This window comes from Aquarana catesbeiana, linkage group LG13 (genome assembly GCF_042186555.1).
Source record: "Aquarana catesbeiana isolate 2022-GZ linkage group LG13, ASM4218655v1, whole genome shotgun sequence".
NCBI lineage: Eukaryota > Metazoa > Chordata > Amphibia > Anura > Ranidae > Aquarana > Aquarana catesbeiana.
The window spans coordinates 23,486,965-23,504,873 of NC_133336.1; the positions used below are offsets into that span (position 1 = coordinate 23,486,965).

The window sequence follows — 17,909 nt, forward strand, 5'->3', positions numbered from 1 at the left end:
TCGGGAAAACCCGTACACACTCGGCAATTTTCGGAAGTGCGGGCGCATGCGCAGTGACACGATGGCGCCGAGCGGCGCCATTTTTAAAGGTAAAGCGGTTGCAGCGCTCAGTGTCTGGCGTCTGGTGGCCTGTGCCTCTTCCTGCGTCCCCCCACAGCCTCTGACCTCCTGCCCGCCCCCCCCCTGCAGCCTCTGATCACCTGTCCCCCCCCTGCAGCCTCTGATCACCTGTCCCCCCCCTGCAGCCTCTGACCACCTGTCCCCCCCTGCAGCCTCTGACCACCTGTCCCCCCCCTGCAGCCTCTGACCACCTGTCCCCCCCCCTGCAGCCTCTGACCACCTGTCCCCCCCCCCCCTGCAGCCTCTGACCACCTGCCCCCCCCCCTGCAGCCTCTGACCACCTGTCCCCCCCCCCTGCAGCCTCTGACCACCTGTCCCCCCCCTGCAGCCTCTGACCACCTGTCCCCCCCCCTGCAGCCTCTGACCACCTGTCCCCCCCCCTGCAGCCTCTGACCACCTGTCCCCCCCCCTGCAGCCTCTGACCACCTGTCCCCCCCTGCAGCCTCTGACCTCATTGTCCCCCCCAGCCTCTGACCTCCTGTCCCCCCCTGCAGCCTCTGACCTCATTGTCCCCCCCAGCCTCTGACCTCCTGTCCCCCCCGCAAGCCTCTGATCTCCTGCCCCCCCCCTGCAGCCTCTGACCGCCTGTCTCCCCCCTGCAGCCTCTGACCTCCTGTCCCCCCCCCTGCAGCCTCTGACCTCCTGTCCCCCCCTGCAGCCTCTGACCTCCTGCCCCCCCCCTGCAGCCTCTGACCTTCTGCCCCCCCCTGCAGCCTCTGACCTCCTGCCCCCCCCTGCAGCCTCTGACCACCTGTCCCCCCCTGCAGCCTCTGACCACCTGTCCCCCCCTGCAGCCTCTGACCACCGGTCCCCCCCTGCAGCCTCTGACCACCTGTCCCCCCCTCAGCCTCTGACCTCTTCTCGTCCCCTCCTCAGCCTCTGACCTCTTCTCGTCCCCTCCTCAGCCTCTGACCTCTTCTCGTCCCCTCCTCAGCCTCTGACCTCTTCTCGTCCCCTCCGCAGCCTCTGACCTCTCCTGTGGTCCCCTCCGCAGCCTCTGACCTCCCCTGCATCATCCGCAGTCTCTGACCTCCTGTCCCCCCTGCAGCCTTTGACCTCCTGTCCCCCCTGCAGCCTTTGACCTCCTGTCCCCCCTGCAGCCTCTGACCTCCTGTCCCCCCTGCAGCCTCTGACCTCCTGTCCCCCCTGCAGCCTCTGACCTCCTGTCCCCCCTGCAGCCTCTGACCTCCTGTCCCCCCTGCAGCCTCTGACCTCCTGTCCCCCCTGCAGCCTCTGACCTCCTGTCCCCCCTGCAGCCTCTGACCACCTGTCCCCCCTGCAGCCTCTGACCACCTGTCCCCCCTGCAGCCTCTGACCTCCTGTTCGCACCCCCCTGCAGCCTCTGACCTCCTGTCATCCCCTCCTCAGCCTCTGACCTCCTGTCGTCCCCTCCACAGCCTCTGACCTCCTGTCGTCCCCTCCACAGCCTCTGACCTCCTGTCGTCCCCTCCTCAGCCTCTGACCTCCTGTCGTCCCCTCCTCAGCCTCTGACCTCCTGTCGTCCCCTCCTCAGCCTCTGACCTCCTGTCGTCCCCTCCTCAGCCTCTGACCTCCTGTCGTCCCCTCCTCAGCCTCTGACCTCCTGTCGTCCCCTCCTCAGCCTCTGACCTCCTGTCGTCCCCTCCTCAGCCTCTGACCTCTTCTGTGGTCCCCTCCGCAGCCTCTGACCACCCCTGCATCATCCGCAGCCTCTGACCTCCCCTGCATCATCCGCAGCCTCTGACCTCCCCTGCATCATCCGCAGCCTCTGACCTCCCCTGTACCATCCGCAGCCTCTGACCTCCCTGTACCATCCGCAGCCTCTGACCTCCCCTGCATCATCCGCAGCCTCTGACCTCCCCTGTACCATCCGCAGCCTCTGACCTCCCCTGTACCATCCGCAGCCTCTGACCTCCCCTGTACCATCCGCAGCCTCTGACCTCTCCTGTACCATGCGCAGCCTCTGACCTCTCCTGTACCATGCGCAGCCTCTGACCTCTCCTGTATCATGCGCAGCCTCTGACCTCTCCTGTACCATGCGCAGCCTCTGACCTCTCCTGTACCATGCGCAGCCTCTGACCTCTCCTGTACCATGCGCAGCCTCTGACCTCTCCTGTACCATGCGCAGCCTCTGACCTCTCCTGTACCATGCGCAGCCTCTGACCTCTCCTGTACCATGCGCAGCCTCTGACCTCTCCTGTACCATGCGCAGCCTCTGACCTCTCCTGTACCATGCGCAGCCTCTGACCTCTCCTGTACCATGCGCAGCCTCTGACCATCTCTTGTCTTATATCACGTCTGCAGTCTGGAGTGGAGTCAACAGTGGGAGTGCCTCAGGGATGAGGGTCATGGGAGAAGTCATACATGTATGGACTATGGAGAGGAAACTATGGGATAAAACCAGAGCCACCGAGCTGGAGCCGACTGACTGAGCCCTGTACGGTGCACCTGAGAGGAGGTCAGTGACAGCGCCGCCAGGCCTACCTGAGAGGGGGGGGGTCAATACAATATTGTAAGGGGGCACTGATATATAGGTTTCCCCCTATATCAGTAAACCCCCGTACCTTAGTGTTTTCTTTCTGCAGAAGGTGGTCTCTGGTCACCAGAGTCCTCCCCACATTCCCAGAGTTCCCCTTTACATCATAGTCTGCAGGATTCCACCTTACAGTGCAAGGGGGAACTCTGATGTAAAGGGGAATGCAGTGGACTCTGATATAAGTGGGGTCTCTGGTCACCAGTGCCCCCCTTTTATATCAGAGTTCCTGCTTAGATCATGATCTGCAATGTTCCCCTTTATGTCAGAGTTCCCTTGCACTGTAAAGGGGAATCCTCCTGATGTATGGGGGAACTCTGTGCTGGGTTATATTAATCTGACCTTCATGTAAGAGGATAAATATGGTGTTTGACTTTTGTTTAATTTTGATATTTGCACTGAAACCTGCCATTTATGGCACCTTTTTTTTGCAGTATCAGTAAAAAATGTGCCAGTAAATGCCATGATTTTGCCAGTAAAAAAATAAAAAATTGCTGCTGTTTGTAAATTTCATGTCTCTCTTATCTATAGATAATACACTCTTCAAATGTGCTTTAAAATGCATGGTTTTCCCTTTTGTGAACAAAAAAATAACGACGTTATGCAGTTGGGCTGGTATAAAAATGCTATGGGGCTGGTATGAAATTATTTCCAGGGCTGGTTTTTATTCCCAGTCCGGCCCTGCCTGGCACACCCGACTCACCCCCTGTGGACGCCTATGGATAGAATTATAGAAAATGGATGCAATAGTTATAGGAGCCTGGAAAAAATGGACCAGGCAGGATTTACAAAAACAGGCTGGATAGAATAGCAGGGATGTGAGAGACCAGTGAGGAAAATGTAGGAGATACCACCACAACCATGGAAAGAGGAGGTGTACCCAGAAGGTGGCTGGAGAGGCATATAAATAATCTGAGATTTAGAGCAGCAGGGTCTTCTTCCTCTTCTCCCTGTTGGAGGGAATCTGCCCATCTGGGTGGAGGTGGCTACCCCCACCTGCAGCAGCTATTCTAATTGCCGCGGTTACTCAATGAGGTCCCAGTTTTGGCACAGCTGGAGGTGCTGGCTATCTTTCAGGATCCCTGTTTGGAGGTAGTCAAGGAATTCTTAACTTGGGAATTTGGATTGGAGAGCTCACTGAAGGGTGTCTGGTGGATACTGGAGGGAGGCATCTGTTGGTTCTGTGACATTGTGAGTACTGACCTGAATCCAGGGCTCTAGAGACTGTGTGCTGAAGTAACTCCTGGATGGGCAAGCCTGTAGCATAACCTGAGAGAGCATCTAAAGAAGAGACTTATTCACACTATGGAATTGGTTTACTTAGGCAAATAGACTGTACAATTTGCAAGCGCAGTTGCTCCAGAGCTTAGTAAATGAGCAGAAGGTCCTTTCATCATCCAATCATGTGCACGCAAAACTGCTGTTTTTTTTTTTATTTTCCTTGCATGTGATTGGGTATTCTTTGCAAAGTGAAGCTTTACCTCATTTACTAAACTCTGGAGCAACTTTGAAAAGTGCACAGTCTATTTGCCTTTAGTAAATCAACCCCTATTTGTACTCGATCCTGCATGGAGACTGCCCCAAGAAACGTAGTAAAGTAAAGTGCCCCCCTGCAGATGTTCTGGGAATTTGGAGTATCCTATACCATCCCTCTCCCATCCCAAGTTCTACAGCAATAAAATAAAATCTAAAAAGACAACCCCTAGACTGATTATTGATCCAGTAGGAGTGAAATGTTGCTCTGTGCTTGGTTGCCTCTGCACTGATTCTAGGGAAGATCTGGTTTCATTACAGCGGCTCGTACAGGGGTGCATTCATAGGCAGGTGCAATCAACTTTCTCCACTCTAGGAGGCGCTCGTCCACAGCGCCATTGCAGTTGGAGAGGAAGTCAAAAAGAACATGGTTCCTCTAAGGTTTCCTGGATCACTGGGGAAGCTATGCAATTGGATGCTGCCACCTCACGTGCAGTGGCGGCTGGTGCTCAATTTTTTTTTGGGGGGGGCAGCAAACAAACCCCCCATCCACAACTGCGCCCGCTTGCCAGCCCTGCTCGCAAGCCTGCTCGCCAGCCCCACTCACAAGCCCGCCAGCCTCGCACTTACCCCATTCAGGTTGCGGATGGCTTCCCTGGCTTCTCCTCCCGGCCAATCAGGATGCTTCTCCTCCTGCCCAGTCTCGTCTCAATTCCTGTCCTGATTGGCTGGGAGGAGAAGCAGGATTCACTATTGTCACAAGTGGGTGGGCTCAGGGGCAGCGCTCTCCGCCTTGAGCCCAACCTTTTTGTAGCCAGATAGAGCCTCCGTCTCTAATCATGTGCTTCACAAAAAAAAAAACCTGTAGAACTCAATGCGTCCAGCGCCCTGCATGGAGATTAGGGGCCAGCACATAGAGATTAGGGGGGGGCGGCGCCCCTGCGCCCCTTGTGGACGGGCCACCGCTGCCCATGTGACTCTAGCAGCCATCTTGGGTCAAGCATAGCCTACTTAAGGCCCTGGCTCCCAGGCTTGGCATGCATTTGCGAGAGGCTAGAATAAGGACAGGTACCCCATCTGTTAGGGACAGAACTATCAGCAGGGAAAGGTTCCTTACGAGGAGAGAAAGCATAGGGATTGCAACTTCTCTAGACATCTCCCCATTTGGATAGGAGGCGGAGACTGCCAGGCCACATTCTGCCCCTCCTAACAGGTGCTGTCAGCTTGGCTGAAACCTGCTCTATACACACTGTTGGGACCTGTGAGTGTTCACGATTCGGTTGTCTTCCCACCGGGTTTGTTGTGGACTGTTTTTTGTAATACTTCAATACAAGCTCTGTATTTTGCATTTTTGGACTGTGTGTGTGTGTTATTGCTGCTACACCGCGCTGCACCCCACCTACACGCTACATGCTATAAAATGGATCAGAGGTCCCTAAAGAAAGACACAAAATTCATTCATACTACTTGTTCTAGGCAACCTTCCTAAGGATCTGTCACTGTATCGTCCATCACAACGTGTTCAACTAATAGAGGTCGCAACAAAACACCTTTTTTCTCACTGCTGTATGAATACATAGATTTTTTTTTTTTTTCTTACATGAACTTTTCATGTGCTGTGGTTATCTGCAGCAGGATAAACACTCATTTGATGTCGTTCTAGCAGGGGTCCTCTTCTTTTTGCTGGGAATACAGCCCCCCCTCCCTGCTGTGATCAGCCAGTGAGTTCTACAGACCCAGCAGATGAAAGGTTCTTCAGATGAGGAAGCTGCCATTACTCAGAACATGAAGCTAATGATAGATTTGTTTCTGAAGCCAAGGATCTATGTACTGTACATATTTCAGCATACAGCTGCCATCATCTGTCATGTAAGCCATGTAATTAGAGTGACTGAACTGTAATCTCGGAAAGAGGACGAGGAGGAATCCTACAGACTGTTAGCATTTACCGTAGGTGAGCGTTCAAGACAACGACAATTATCCATTGTATTAGGTTTCAAAAGCCACGAAGTGCCAAAGTCTGTCTGTTGTCATGGTCTTATTATCTGCTGGTCCTTCTTAAGAATCATTACGGCATAAAGGAGATTAAATCCAATTTATTGAAAGGCAGGCCATTAAACTCGTGCAAGGCAGAGGGCCTCTCGGATCGAGTTTCTCGGCTTAAATGGCCGTCTTCTGTTGGTAATGAATATTGGGATAATTATAGAGAAATATGGAGCACTGATTGTCTTTAACATCAATATTTGCATCTGCAAAAAAAAAAAAAAACTGCTACACCTCTGATTTATGCACTGCTTCATAATGGAGATTTATAAACAGCACGATGCACTCTGGCTGATAGCTTCTAATATGCTGCATGCAAACATCCACTAACCTTGCCATACAGCGTCTGCAAGAGGTACGGCTGCTGTGTGTAAGGATCTTTTAAAGGGCATCCAAGCACCTCTTTCTTTATTTGTATTTGGTGGAAATGTAAGAAGGTTCTTCTGGGGATGTTTTTAATCTCCCTAGTAGGTTCTTTTATGGCCTGTCATCTCTTTGATTGCTAGATTTCCACTCGAGAGAGAGAGCACGTTGGTGTATGTGACATGGGGTGACATAGTATCTTGAAGACTTGAAGGGTGTAAGTTCATCCAACCCTTTTTTTCTTCATTTCCTCCTTGTATTTGGTGGAAATGTAAGGAGACCTTCTGGAGATAGTATTAATCGCCTTCAAAGGAGTTTCTTGTATGGCCTGCCATCTCTTTGGTGAATTTTCAAGGTTGAGAGAGCAGGTTGGTGCCTGGTAGATTTCCATGGTCAAGAAAGAGTAGGTTGGTGTGTGTGACTTCTTTTGGAATAGTACCTTGGAGACCTGGAGGGTGGGAGTTCATTTGACCTTGTGTTTTTTCATATGTATTCAGTGGACATGTAAGGAGGCCATTATGGGGATGTTATCAATCTCCCTTAATTCTTTCTTTGTATGGCCTTCCATCTCTTTGATTGGTGTATTTCCATAGTCGAAAGAGCACGTTGGTGTATATGAGGTGGGGTGGCATAGTACCTTGGAGACTCGAAGTGTGGAAGGTCCTCCAACCTTGTTTTTCTTCATTTTCTTCTTGTATTTGGTGGAAATGTAAGGCTGGAGTATTATTCTCCCTAAAAGCAGTTTCTTGTATGGCCTGCCATCTCTTTGATTGGTGGATTTCCATAGTCGAGAGAGCACGTTGGTGTGTGTGAGGTGGGGTGGCATAGTACCTTGGAAACTCAAAGTGTGGGAGGTCCTCCAACCTTGTTTTTCTTCATTTCCTTCTTGTATTTGGTGGAAATGTAAGGCTGGAGTATTATTCTCCCTAAAAGGAGTTTCTTGTATGGCCTGCCATCTGTTTGATTGGTGGATTTCCACAGGCAAGAGAGCACATGTATTTGTGTGACATGGTGTGGCATAGTACCTTGGAGACCTGGAGGGTGGAAGTTTATTTTGCATTGTGTTTCTTCATTTCTTTCATTTCAGTAGAAATGGGAGGCAGTCCTTATGAGAATGTTGTTAGTCACAAGGAGTTCCTTGTACCGCCTGCCATCTCTTTGATTGGTGGATTTCCACGATCAAGAGAGAGCATGTTAGTGTGCATGACTTGGAGTGGCATAGTATGTTGTATGACTTGAAGTTGCATAGTACAGTGGAGACCTAGATGGTGGAAGTTTATGTTCTTGGTCTCTTGGCGGATGATAAGATACCATGTAGTGGGATTCTGGGTTCCCCCAACCTGAGGAAATATAGTATCATTGACTGTGGTACATGGAACTATGTAAAAAATACCACACCTGGAAAGCAGCTTTGAAGTGGTTGTAAACCCTCACATATCCCCAGTGAAACGACTGGCCTCAGGTGATACACAGCGAAGAAACAAATCTTCCTACATAAGTTATACCTGTTTATCTGCAGCCCTGTCTTCTCTACATACATTCAAAGTCCAGAATGTATAAAGCTTGTCTGAACTGTCAGAAAACAAGGGGGCAGAGAGGTGAAGCTACACTCTAGAGATATCATTGAGGAGAGCCCTGGGAGCTGGTTGGGGGGGAAGGGACACACTCCCCTTCACACAGCACACAGGAAAAGAGCTGAGGCTCTCAATCACAGGCTGTGTGCTGGAGCCCCCTCCCCTGTCACCTTTTTATCTCTTGGTGTCAGGAAAACTTGTCAGAAGTGACTCATGCTGATAGCAGTTGATGGTAGCAGCAGACAGAAATTACACTTAGATTTCTGGACCGACACAAGTGCACACTATAGAGGAATATGCTTTGTTCATATTTCTTGTCAGAGGTTTACAACCACTTTAAATGTCATTCAGATGTGATTTCCATCTACTTTAGTTCTATATTTAAAGTGGTTGTAAATAAGGCTTACCTGTAGTTACTGGGAATATCTCCTAAACCTGCACGGACAGGTTTACCTTGTGGACGGCCTTCCCAGAAGAGTTGAAGCTGTTATAAGTGCAAAGGGTGGGCCAACTCAATATTGAACCCTATGGACTTATGCCCCGTACACACGATCGGACTTTCCGCCAACAAAACTGTGGATTTTTGTTCGAAGGTTGTTGGCTCAAACTTATCTTGCCTACACAAGGTCACACAAATGTTGTCCAACAATTCGGAACGTGGGAACGCGGTGACGTACAAGACGTACGACGAGCTGAGAAAAAGGAAGTTCAATAGCCAGTGCGCGGCTCCTTCTGCTTGATTCCCAGCATGCGTGAACTTTTGTGCGACGGACTTGTGTACACACGATCGGACTTTTCCGACAACAAAGTTTTTGTTGGCGGAAAATTTGAGAACCCGCTAAGAAACATTTGTTGACGGAAAGTCCGACAGCAAATGTTCGATGGAGCGTACACACGGTCGGACTTTCCGCCAACAAGCTCGCGTCCAACATTTCCCGTCGGAAAATCCGACCGTGTGTACGCAGCATAAGACTGGGATGCCATCACAGTTCATGCGCGAGTAAAGGCAGGCGTCACAATACTTTTGGTGAAATAATGTATGTGCACTTATTATTATTTTTTTTCTAAAAAGGTGAACTTATCCTTTAATTGATGGATTCATTTTGCTCCTTTATAGAGCAAACCCCTTTTTCCCTCCTTGCTTTACAGCCAACACTACAGCACTTGTGTAAGTTCCTGACGCTTATAAAATAATAATTATCTTTATATGTTCGTTGATTCATCCTCTTCCAAAATGGAGATGTTTTAAGGCGTCCCATCGTGTGCTGTCAGTATAGCCACATTTTGATTTATCATAGTAATATACAAAGCCGGAGAAGTGTTTGATGACTGCGTCCTCTTTACGCTCTTCTCCTCCGCTATTGCCCGTTCACACAAAGCATAACGGTGATACAAAGTATCTTCTTCTGTTTCATGTCTCAGTCACTTTCTCCTTGTGAAGTGAGTTCTATTGGTGACTTCACAATCTCTCCGCTCGATCGCATTCAGAAAAAAAAAAACAAAAAACTGAGCGCCACAAATTTCCTCATTTTTCCACTGTTTGCGATATTAAACACCTCCCAAACTTCTTTTTAGTAATGTTTTGACAGCTGCTATCTGACTCATTTCCTAAAAAAAAAAAAAAAAAAAAAAAAAGAAAGATTATAGATTAATTAGACGTGCCTCTCCCTATTCAAAATAAATTGCAGCCTTTTGCAAAAAATAAATGTGGACGCTTTCTGCTAATGCGTTTCGGTAATGGCAGAACACAGGTGTGCACCTTTAGAAACACTTCAGAGTCTTTCCAAGTCTCTATTCATCTACCGGAATGGATAGATTTAAAGAGCAAATACACTCTGGAGGTTACCTGCAGCTTAAATATCGGAAAACTTGTTGTTATTATTGTTGGGTGGAGCTTTGTAAGATTGGAATTGGGATGTCTTTTAGGCAAGTTCTGAAAGATCAACTGCTGCATTTAAACCCAAGAATAACAATCCAAGAATTACAATGCAATAGAAGATTGCATCTTACCAGTCCTTAGTTGTAGCAGTAGAAGTGGAAGCTGAATTTTTTTTTTTTAGCAAGCAGAGAAAATACCAGTTGATCCTGCCAGAAATCCAGTGTGCCTGCAACTTCCTGTGGACTGAGATCTCAAGCAATGTTTTATAGCTTTCCTAGTTCTCTTCTGGAAACTACACAATGGGGTTGATTTACTAAAAGTGGTTCTAAAGGCTGAAGGTTTTTTGCCTTCATGCATTCTATGCATTAGATCAGTGGCGGCCTGTCGATTAGGGGTGCAGGGCGCTGCCCCCCCCCCATCCATGCGTCCGCCCCTAATCTACTGAGTAGAATTATAGGGGTCTGATAATGTTGAGTATTTTTTATATAAATATAGATAGATAGATAGATAGATAGATAGATAGATAGATAGATAGATAGATAGATAGATAGATAGATAGATAGATAGATAGATAGATAGATAGATACACAGTATCTCACAAAAGTAAGTACACCCCTCATATTTTTGAAAATATTTTATTCTATCTTTTCATGTGACAACACTGAAGAAATTACACTTTGCTACAATGTAAAGTAGTGAGTGTACAGCTTGTATAACAGTGTAAATTTGCTGTCCCCTCAAAATAACTCAACACACAGCCATTAATGTCTAAACCGCTGGCAACAAAAGTGAGTACACCCCTAAGTGAAAATGTCCAAATTGGGCCCAAAGTGTCAATATTTTGTGTGGCCACCATTATTTTCCAGCACTGCCTTAACCCTCTTGGGCATGGAGTTCACCAGAGCTTCACAGGTTGCCACTGGAGTCCTCTTCCCCTCCTCCATGACGACATCACGGAGCTGGTGGATGTTAGAGACCTTGCTCTCCTCCACCTTCCATTTGAGGATGTCCCGCAGATGCTTAATAGGGTTTAGATCTGGAGACATTCTTGACCAGTCCATCACCTTTACCCTCAGCTTCTATAGCAAGGCAGTGGTTGTCTTGGAGGTGTGTTTGGGGTCGTTATCATGTTGGAATACTGCCCTGCGGCCCAGTCTCCGAAGGGAGGGGATCATGCTCTGCTTCAGTATGTCACAGTACATGTTGGCATTCATGGTTCCCTCAATGAACTGTAGCTCCCCAGTTCCGGCAGCACTCATGCAGCCCCAGACCATGACACTCCCACCACCATGCTTGACTGTAGGCAAGACACACTTGTCTTTGTACTCCTCACCTGGTTGCCGCCACACACACTTGACACCATCTGAACCAAATATGTTTATCTTGGTCTCATCAGACCACAGGACATGGTTCCAGTAATCCATGTCCTTAGTCTGCTTGTCTTCAGCAAAGTGTTTGTGGGCTTTCTTGTGTATCATCTTTAGAAGAGGATTCCTTCTGGGACAACAGCCATGCAGATCAATTTGATGCAGTGTGCAGAGTATGGTCTGAGTGCTGACAGGCTGACTCCTCGCCCCTTCAACCGCTGCAGCAATGCTGGCAGCACTCATACGTCTATTTCCCAAAGACAACCTCTGGATATGATGCTGAGCACGTGACCTCAACTTCTTTGGTGGACCATGGCGAGGCCTGTTCTGAGTGGAACCTGTCCTGTTCAGCTCAGTTTCAAGGTCTTGGCAATCTTCTTATAGCCTAGGTCATCTTTATGTAGAGCAACAATTCTTTTTTTCAGATCCTGAGAGAGTTCTTTGCCATGAGGTGCCATGTTGAACTTCCAGTGACCAGTATGAGAGAGTGAGAGCGATAACACCAAATTTAACACAACTGCTCCCCATTCACACCTGAGACCTTGTAACACTAACGAGTCACATGACACCGGGGAGGGAAAATGGCTAATTGGGCCCAGTTTGGATATTTTCACTTAGGGGTGTACTCACTTTTGTTGCCAGTGGTTTAGACAATAATGGCTGTGTGTTGAGTTATTTTGAGGGGACAGCAAATTTACACTGTTATACAAGCTGTACACTCACTACTTTACATTGTAGCAAAGTGTCATTTCTTCAGTGTTGTCACATGAAAAGATAGAATAAAATATTTACAAAAATGTGAGGGTGTACTCACTTTTGTAAGATACTGTATATATATATATATATATATATATATATATATATATATATATATATATAGAGAGAGAGAGAGAGAGAGAGAGACTATCACTTTAAGAATTTTGTTATGCACTTGCTTGTTTTATTTTTTAGACACAGAGTTTTTAGTCTATGATGACCTTCACTGCTGGATAAGAAGCAACAGTTTACTCCCTCTTTGCTCCAAGAAATGGACTGTCTTATCTAGCTCGTCTGATCCAGTACTGTCATGGCGGCACAATGTTTTCTTTTACTTTCTATCAGTCACATGATGTAACCACCTACTTAACTGTTCCCTTGCTGTTAAGAAGATATGAATGCTGATTGGACTAAACTATGCCGTCACACCTTTAACACGCCTAGACCTTATGCATATTCATATGTATATATTGTTAAACTTGAAGTTTGTAAGTCAGAGACACTTCATTCTTCATTCGGCGCGGTAGAGCTGGATATTGGTGTGTGTTGTATCTCTACACTGCAGTGTATGAATAAAGCACCTCATTTACTTTTACAAGATGTGGATCTACTATCTCATCTGAATGTCTTGTTTGGAGACTCCCTAACCTGATTTAACAGAATGGTGCCTGCGACGCGGACACAGTCCAGTGGGCTCCCGGCCAGAGAGACACGAAACTCACGCTGTGCAGACAAGTGGCCACAGTAAGAAACTGTTATGCCCCGTACACACGATTGGATTTTCGGACATCAAATGTTGGATGTGAGCTTGTTGGTGGAAAGTCCGACCGTGTGTGCGCTCCATAGAACATTTGTTGTCGGACTTTCCGATCGTGTGTACACAAGTCCGTGGGACAAAAGTCCACGCATGCTCAGAAGCAGAAGCGGCCTGTCTTGTAAACTAGCGTTCGTAATGGAGAATTAACATTCGTGACGTGGTAAATTATTAAATCTGCAAATGCAGCACACAATTCTCTTCTTCTTTAATTCGATAATAATGAAGCTGCTTTGCTGGTGATACTGATGAAGTTATTGCAAACAAATTTTCAAAGGCTGTTTTTTTCAAGTGATATCAAGAATAATAATAATAATAGTGCTAAATGAAAAACGCAAAAAGAAAAGCACGAATCAACACTCACCAAACTTCTACTAACACAAAATTAGCAGACGGAGCCCAAAGGGTGGCGCTGAAGAGCTGAAAAACCATGTAGTACGTCTAGTACGTCACTACGAACATAATTGTTGGCCAACATTTGTGTGACCGTGTGTATGCAAGACAAGTTGGAGCCAACAACCTTCGAACAAAACTCCACGGTTTTGTTGTCGGAAACTCCGATCGTGTGTACGAGGCATTATTCTTATTCTGCTCTCCTTGGCAAGTAATTAGTCGGTGTCTGGGGTCCATTGGCTGAAGGAGTCTTATGCTGTTGATGATGGTGACATGGTGAGATTAAGGTACAATTGAGTGTAAACTAGAGAAATGTTGATGTTACACAGTTTGACCCAAATAACTCCTTTACTTTACTTTACCTGTTGCAGAAATAATAGAGCCAAGAATAATTATCATTGTTGATGTTTTGTTTCTATGCTTGGGGTGTCAATAGATTTATGAGACTTGTGAGAATGTCTGACCAGAGGACTGTAGTAGTGAGCCTGTGTGGCGAGTAATGCCTATGTGGCAAGTGTACAGGCCTGTGTGGCCAAGTGTAATAAAGTGCCATTTGACGGCTACTGTGTGTAGCCTGGGAGAAAAATGTTTGGGTGACGACCCACAGATTTTAGTAAAGACTTATGCCCCGTACACACGGTCGGACTTTGTTCGGACATTCCGACAACAAAATGCTAGGATTTTTTCCGACGGATGTTGGCTCAAACTTGTCTTGCATACACACGGTCACACAAAGTTGTCGGAAAATCCGATCGTTTTAAACGCGGTGACGTAAAACATGTACGTCGGGACTATAAACGGGGCAGTGGCCAATAGCTTTCATCTCTTTATTTATTCTGAGCATGCGTGGCACTTTGTCCGTCGGATTTGTGTACACACGATCGGAATTTCCGACAACGGATTTTGTTGTCAGAAAATTTTATCTCCTGCTCTCCAACTTTGTGTGTCGGAAAATCCGATGGAAAATGTCCGATGGAGCCCACACACGGTCGGAATTTCCGACAACACGCTCCGATCGGACATTTTCCATCGGAAAATCCGACCGTGTGTACGGGGCATTAGAGTGAGGACTCTAGATTGAGAGCACAGCACTCTCATGGACCTTTCAAACCGGGAAAGGTAAAAGTGGCACAAGAAGTGGTTAAGAAATTACACCAAGACTATTACAGGCTGGACCAAAACAGACCAGATCCAATACCAGCAGATGTAGTTATGATCACCTTGGGTCTCTGTGTATGTTAATTTTTATGGCAGATTGACAGAGTTGAACAAGGGAATTAAATGTGTACAATTTTGTTTTTTTAAAAGTATGCAACGTGATGAAACTTTAACTAGTTATGAGCCTGTCAAAGTTTTTCTAATGCATATCACTGATGGGTCTAGCAAAAGAGAATTAGACCAGACAATGCAAGTGTTCTCTAAATGTTTAAGAAATGTTTGAGATGAGTTTAAAAATAAGTGTAAGAAATACGGAGATGAGAAGCCTGCTCATTATTGTGCAGATTCCTCACTCCTCCTTTCGTATTTTTGCATAAGAAAGGAGTGAGGTGCCACTCCCCTTCACATTCCTGTGTAACATTGTGTGTTTGTAGAAGAGAGAAATCAGAAGGTTATTGATGATTTAAAGAAGTAAATAGGAAACATGAAAGTGAATTGCTCTAGAAAGAAAGTGGACAGAATGTTGTAGAATTATTAATGGGTGGCCCTCGCAGAACAAATCAGGTGGCTTGATGGATGTGAGACAAGAAAAGGCTGAGGATGTTTTTGACTACTTTAAATGTGTCCAGTCCACGGATGTGACTGATCGTACTAACTTTACTGCCATAATAAGTAAACAAGGATTTGAATGGGCTTTGCTAAGAGAAGTGTGCAGAGCCATTCTGCCATAGTATATCTGGGTGAGCCAGTCAGGAACCGGTTATGGAAAAACAGAAGATTCACAACTGCTGGAGGAGAACCAATTCAAAACTGGAGATATGTTCAAGAACTTTTTGAAGCAGTCACCCTCCTAAAGGAAGTAGCCATCCTGACGGTCAAGCATATACTGCCAGAAAGACTGTTGAAACACCAATGGAAGTAATCATGACCTTAGCTACTGATTTTGCAAAAGAAGAAGTCCCTGAAACCATAGAGAATGACAGAGGAACACATTTCACTGGACAGATCATGCAAATTATATGGAAGGACTTGGCAACTGAGCAGGCCTTCCATGCCCCTATCATCCTCAGAGTTCAGGAAAGCTAGAAAAATATAGTGGAATTATTAAAGACAGGCTAGCTTAATTAATGCAGGAAAAGGGAAGACGGGTCAGTAAAGAAACAATGGCCAGAACTGTTGCCTCTGGTTCTTTACAACATCAGGATTACCCCTACTTATAGGTCAGTGAAATTGAGCCCTTATGAGACTTTGTTTGGGGGCCCACCTATAACAGGGTTGTATTTTCCACATCAGACTGCTGTAATGTATGATGATCTTGTTTTTTATGCAATTGTCTAATATAAGCAACTAACTGCGATGCACAAGCTTGTTTTTTATTCAATTCCAGATCCAGATCAAGTAACTGGAACACATGATTTACAAACAGGTAATTGGGTCCTAGCAAAAAAACATGTGAAAGTACCTTTGGGACCAAAGTTTGAAGGACCCAACCAAGTGCTCCTGACAACTGCCACAACTGTAAAGTGACGTGGATACATACCAGCCATTGCAAGAAAGTGCAGCTAACTTCAAAAGATGAGTAAACTACTGTTATGCATTACTCAAATTACTCCTTATGCCTGTTAGCATTTGTAATTTTTACAGGTGATTTTCCTCTATAGCCTTGACTGCTAAGATCAAGCAGTAATTTGAGTAATTATTAGATATGTTCACATAGGCCAGACAGTTCAAAAAAGGCCCACATCAGATATTTTCCCCATTAATTTAACACCTGGAAAACTGTATCACTATGAGCCAAGCCAGAAATTGGCCTTAACAAGGCCCCAGACGTTAAACCCATTCACCTTCATTTTGAGTTTAAGCAATACAAAGCTGCCCAAAAACTAGTATGTCCAGAAATACCACAAATGTTCTATTATTGTGAAAATACATTTTATGCTAAATATAACTTAAGGCCCTTAGGAATATCCCCTTGTTTAGTAAGGGGAAAAGGTATACAATGTGGCATTACGATAGAAAAATATGACAAACCCAGATTACACTTTGTTTAGAGTAATCTTTTGTTCTCATAGGAATCATCATTATAGAATTGCTTGCTTTTTTTTTTTTTTTTTTTAGGTGTGGTAAATGTGGAATACAAAGGATTTCTACAATGGCAGTGAGAACTGAAGAAGATGACCCCAAGGAAGAGATAGAGTGTTATCAGATAGTCAGATTAGCAGATTCATATGGTGCCGAGATGGGTGATGTGAATGAGTAAAGATATGTATCCACATACACCCTAAGAAGAGCTTTACTCCACTTAGATGTGAAAATAGTACTGTGGACTCCCTGGTATCATACTAGGTAGGGAAGATATGGTAGTGACCCCTCCATGGGGGACAAGAGGAGGGAAATGAATAGAATTATAGGGGTCTGATAATGTTGAGTTTTATATATATATATATATATATATATATATAGAGAGAGAGAGAGAGAGAGAGAGAGAGAGAGAGAGAGAGAGAGAGAGAGAGAGAGAGACTATCACTTTAAAAATTTTCTAATGCACTTGCTTTATTTTTTTAGACAAAGAGTTTTCAGTCTATGATGACCTTCACCGCCAGATAAGAAGCAACAGTTTACTCCCTTTTTGCTCCAAGAAATGGACTGTCTTATCTAGCTGTCAGTCAGTACTGTCATGGCGGCACCCATGTTTTCTTTCACTTCCTATCAGTCACATGATGTGACCACCTACTTAACTGTTCCCTTGCTGTTAAGAAGATATGAATGCTGATTGGACTAAACTATACCGTCACACCTATAACACGCCTAAATCCAGGGCTTTTTTTCAGGGGGAACTTGGTTCCACCACGTCTGGCTCAGACCCTTTGGTGCCTGCTCACCACAATCACTTGTAAACACAGAAGTCTGGTTTCTGTGTTTACAACTGACAGCTCTGCACTCTGTATGTAATGCAATCCTGATATTTAATACCCCTTTAAGACCCTTCTACTGTTTGTGAAATATGACCACACCCACTATTTGATGTGATTTGGAGGGTGCGTGTGGAGGGAGGGGTTTTGGGGGGTCGTGGTTGAGTTCCGGCACCTATTGTTTGAGAAAAAAAGCCCTGCCTAGATCTAATGCATATTCATAAGTATATATTGTTAAGCTTGATGTTTGTAAGTCAGAAACACTTCATTCGACCCGGTGGAGCTGGATATTGGTGTGTGTTGTGTCTCTCCACTGCAGTGTATGAATTAAGCATCTCATTTTCTTTTATAAGATTTGGATCTACTATCTCATCTAAATGTCTTCTTTGGAGACTCCCTAACCTGATTTAACACTACAATGCAGGGTGCTGAACGCATGAATTCCAATGGGTTTTTTGGGGTTTTTTTAAGCACATGATTGGAGCTTGAGGCTTTAATTGGCTTCAAAAAAGGGTGGGCTCAGGGAGCAGAGCTCTGCATCCTGG

General features: G+C 46.0%; 1 long non-coding RNA gene across 1 annotated transcript; it reads left to right on the plus strand.

Annotated features, from left to right (window-relative positions):
• The first annotated feature begins 5,692 nt into the window (after window positions 1–5,692).
• On the plus strand, window positions 5,693–17,239 carry LOC141117431 (uncharacterized). The gene is made up of 3 exons (XR_012237150.1): window positions 5,693–6,059; window positions 15,840–15,878; window positions 17,018–17,239. It is a non-coding gene; the product is annotated as an uncharacterized lncRNA (long non-coding RNA).
• The last annotated feature ends 670 nt before the right edge of the window (window positions 17,240–17,909 follow it).